At 37.1% G+C, this 4,557-nt stretch overlaps 1 protein-coding gene and 1 pseudogene across 1 annotated transcript in view; both read left to right on the top strand.

Moving 5' to 3' along the window:
- LOC106871706 (uncharacterized) overlaps positions 1-4,557 on the top strand; it is a 343,416-nt gene that overhangs the window by 155,122 nt on the left and 183,737 nt on the right. The gene's annotated exons all lie outside the window — the stretch shown is intronic.
- LOC128247490 (5S ribosomal RNA) lies at positions 3,492-3,610 on the top strand (annotated as a pseudogene).

Raw genomic sequence — 4,557 nt, 5'->3', positions numbered from 1 at the left:
GGCACGTAAAATACACCATTTTGAGCGTCGCCATTGTCAGTAACGCCTGACTGGCCTTTGTGCTGGTGGCACGTAAAAGCACCCACTACACTCTCGGAGTGGTTGGCATTAGGAAGGGCATCCGGCTGTAGAAACTCTGCTAAATCAGATTGGAGCCTAGTGCAGCCATCTGGTTCGCCAGTCCTCAGTCAAATCGTCCAACCCATGCTAGCATGGAAGGTGGACGTTGAATGATGATGATGATGAAATCCTGGGGTTGATTTGTTTGACTAAAGCCATTCAAGGCAGTGCTCCAGTATGGCCGCAGTCAAATGTCTGAAATAAGTAAAAGAATAAAAGAATAGCAGTTTCTTCTTTGGCTTGTGTGTGAATATGTTGTTTAGCCCCAGGCTAGTCCTGAACAAGCATATCTATAATCAAGGGTATTCAAGCCATCCTCCTTATATTTTCAGATATAGTTGTGACCTGGACTATATTATCCTGTGTGTCCTTTTTAAGATGGTAGTTCATAGTTTGACAAAGATTACAGGCTCATGTAAACATGCTTTGCATCTCTATTCAGTTCTTTAATCCCCGGTCACCCTTGATCAAAAATATTCCAGCTATGACTATTCTATCTGTTTTTAGGGGACATGTGTATCCTCATTATACCTTTTTCTGAACCTAAAACCTTTAGGGTGGGATTTGAGGAAGATTTAGCAGCTATTCATATTGTATGTGGTGGTGGTTGTGGTGGGCAGAGGTAAAGAAAGAAGGCTAACTTTTGTAGTCCCTTTGGCAGGATATCTTATTAACTCTAGAAGAATTCTCCCATCATTCTTTATCCTTGCTCATTTTTAAAAGTAAAAAAAAAACAATAAAAATCAATCAAAACATTGTTATAGTTAAAGACTCTATCATTGGATATGGACCATTTATATGCAGTTAGTCAATAATCAATATTTACAATTTAAACTCTCATGCATGTATACATACACACACATATGAAATACATCTGTATGTGCAGCCTGTATATATATGTGTGTATGTGTGCATCCTGTTTTTGTGTGTGTATATGTGCATCCTATGTCTTTGCGTATATATGTGTATTTCTGTGTGGGAATTTGATGTATGTGTTCATTATTGACATCTCTCTCTCTCTTATATGTTGCTCACACAAAGAGATAGACACAAACTTAAAATTCTGTCGATGCACACAGTCACACATTCTTGCATGTGTATTTGTCTGGCATATTTCCTCTGCTAAGCTGTATTAAAACTCCAGTTTCATTGCTGGTGCCATGTCGACAGAAATATGGTAGCATTGGTTTTTGTTTTTGTTGTTTATAAAAGAAATTTTTGTCGCTTCTTGTATTTTCCATAAAAGGTGGAAGTGGGGGCAGAGACAAAATACTAAATTACATACACCTACACATGCATTTCATAACACACGTCTCAATTTGTATTTAAAAAATTATGTATTATTTTTTCACTGAAGTGCTCAATATGAAAATATAACTTTAGAGCTACAACAACTGTCTGAAGGAAAAAGATGGAAAGGAAAATTCTCAGATATACAATACAAAGTAGATTATTACCTTAATCCAAGACATTTTTCAATTTATTGGAGCATATCTCACCAGCTGGGAATAAATAAGGCTGAATTTTAACATCAGTAACATGTATATGTCCACACTCAAACAAATTTGGAAGTGCTAGTGGTTTGTGTTAGACTTATGATTGCAAGATTGTGGTTTCGATTCTTGGACAGGGCAGTATTTGTGTTCTTGAGCAAAACACTTCATTTCACATGGTTCCAGTCCACTAGGTTGTAAATGTGTAACCTCTTTCGGAGGAACATGGTGCTCTTTGATTATATCTGGTTGTGGGGAAATATTTCCTTCCTTGGAAACTGGTGAGGGTTGGTGACAGGAAGGGCATCTGGTCATAGAAAATCTGCCTCAATAAATTCTGTCCAACCCATGCAAGCATAAAAAAGTGGATATTAAAACAATGATGATGTTGATGAATACCTTGAACTAGTATTAGCCACAAAAGCTGACTCTAGCAGAATCTGAACTCAGAGCTTCAGAGACAGAACAAACACTGCAAAGGCATTCTGTCTGCTGCTTTAACCATTCTTCTAATTCACCACCTCTTTCTCTCACTAAAATTGTTTTAAATCACTTAAGTGCTCAATTTGGTGAGATAGCTATTGAAAAAAATCCAAATGCATTCACAAGCGATATACATAATGGATAATGGATACACAAGTTGCACTCTACATACCTCATCTCCTCTAAGGTATGATATATTTTCATTGAAAGTACTCAATTAAAAATTTGATTTATGACATATTTGTACCTGTAGGTATAGTATAGAAAAGGATTCAGCTCCGTGAGTCCTATAGACTCATAAGGTTGGTTTCCCATATTCTCTGGCATATGTATTTTCCCCTTGGATGGGACGCTGGTTCATTGCAGGAATACTCATTTTTGCTAGCTGAGTGAACTTGAGCAACATGAAATGAAGTGTTTTGTTCAAGAACACAATACATCACCTGGTCCAGGAATTGAAACCACAATCTTATGGTCATGAATCCAACACCCTAAACACTAAGTCACACACTTCCACAGTTAGAGTATGGCTGAATGGCTACGAGGTTGCTTCACTATCCTGAGGTCTTGGTTTCGAACCGGTTGCTTGACATCTTGGGCATCTGTCATTTTCTACAAACTTGTGAGGGAAATTGATTTGATGGAAACTGAAGGAATCCACTGGACGGGTTCATCATCATCATCATCATCGTTTAATGTCCGCTTTCCATGCTAGCATGGGTTGGACGATTTGACTGAGGACTGGCGAACCAGATGGCTGCACCAGGCTCCAACCTGATCTGGCAGAGTTTCTACAGCTGGATGCCCTTCCTAGCGCCGACCACTCCGGGAGTGTAGTGGGTGCTTTTACGTGCCACCGCCACAAAGGTCAGTCAGGCGGTACTGGCAACGGCCATGTTCAAAAGGTGTTTTTTAACGTGCCACCTGCACAGGAGTCAGTCCTGTACCTGTAATTCAAACATTCTGCCTTGCCACCCTATGCCAAGCTGATTCCACTGAGAATTACATTAAGGCTAAATTAGTCTATGGAATACTCAGCCTCTTACATACTTATACATTGAGGCTGATAATTTAGTGGATCAAACTACAGAAAACCTGTGATTAGAAATTCAGACTCATATATACAACTCGATGCAGTTAGCTATAATCCAGATAATAACTGATTGCTTGTATGGTACCTGCCTGGATATTTTATCTCTATGCATTACATATATATGTCAGAGATATACTTCTCTGGCCAGTGGTTTTATCAAAAACTGTATTGTGGTTGAACTGTGTCAGTGACCAGGCTGCAGTTAGTGTGATGAACATTTTTATACCAAATAATAAATGTTTAAGTGAAGTTTACAGCTTTTGAGTGTTTTTGAGTGGCTATATGCCTTCAATGCTGTAATTGTGTGTGTGTGTATCACATTGAATACACCAGTTCTCATCTGATCGCTGAAATTAAACAATGTGGAGCCTAGTTAGTACTTAGATGGGTGACCATTTGGGAAACCTAGGTGCTGTAAGCATCCCACATTTTCACTGGTATTGCTCCAGCATGGCCACAGCCTTTGGTCTGAAACGTATAAAAGAATGTGTGTGTGATAAACTTCAGCAAGTTACTTAAGTCTCTTGTTGCCACTGCCAAACACAAATCTTGAATAACTGAAGTTAACTTGAAGAATAAAATAACTTTACTTATGCTCACGTACACACACACAGGGTAAATGTGTAATTAGGTGTGTGTATAAATATATATATATATATATATATATATATATATATAATAATAATAATATATATTTATAAATGCATGTATATGTATAAATAAGGAAAAGGAAATAAGTTTGCATTGAAAATCAGTGAAGTGTTAAACAAGGAGAATGTGTGTGTGTATTGCACACACACACACACACACACACACACACACACACACACACTCACACAAATGTACACTATTAGTGGAATCATAATCTGATGAGGGAATTAAAGGAATTTTAATGACTGTTATTAATTGTTGATTAAGTAGATAGTGTGGACAGTTTGTCCACTCTTGTTATATTGAGTCAAGAAAATTGGTTGGAATGTCGAGCAAAATAGTGTTCAGTGAAAGAGAGAAGTGGAAGGAAACTGTGTTTGTGTGCATATGTGTGTTCCATAAGTCTTTCAAGTTTATATGTATGTAATGTGTGTAAATACTTGTTGCTTTATGGGACAGGTCACCTTATACTTGTGAGGAGAGTTAATAGGAAGAGAGAAAGCAAGAAATGTGTATAAGAAAGTGCTTGAAGAGAGAGGAAAGGTGTACACAAAAAGGAGAGTGTATGTGTGTGTATTTGTATATGTATATATGCATGTGTATATGTATGTGTATATATGCATGTATGTATTTGTATGTATGGTTATATATGCATGTGTATTTGTATGTATATATATATATATATATATATATATATATATATATATATATATATAT

This window comes from Octopus bimaculoides, chromosome 3, assembly GCF_001194135.2.
Source record: "Octopus bimaculoides isolate UCB-OBI-ISO-001 chromosome 3, ASM119413v2, whole genome shotgun sequence".
Lineage (NCBI taxonomy): Eukaryota > Metazoa > Mollusca > Cephalopoda > Octopoda > Octopodidae > Octopus > Octopus bimaculoides.
The sequence above is the reverse complement of the archived record's forward strand: the minus strand, read 5'-3'. Positions and strand labels throughout refer to the sequence as shown.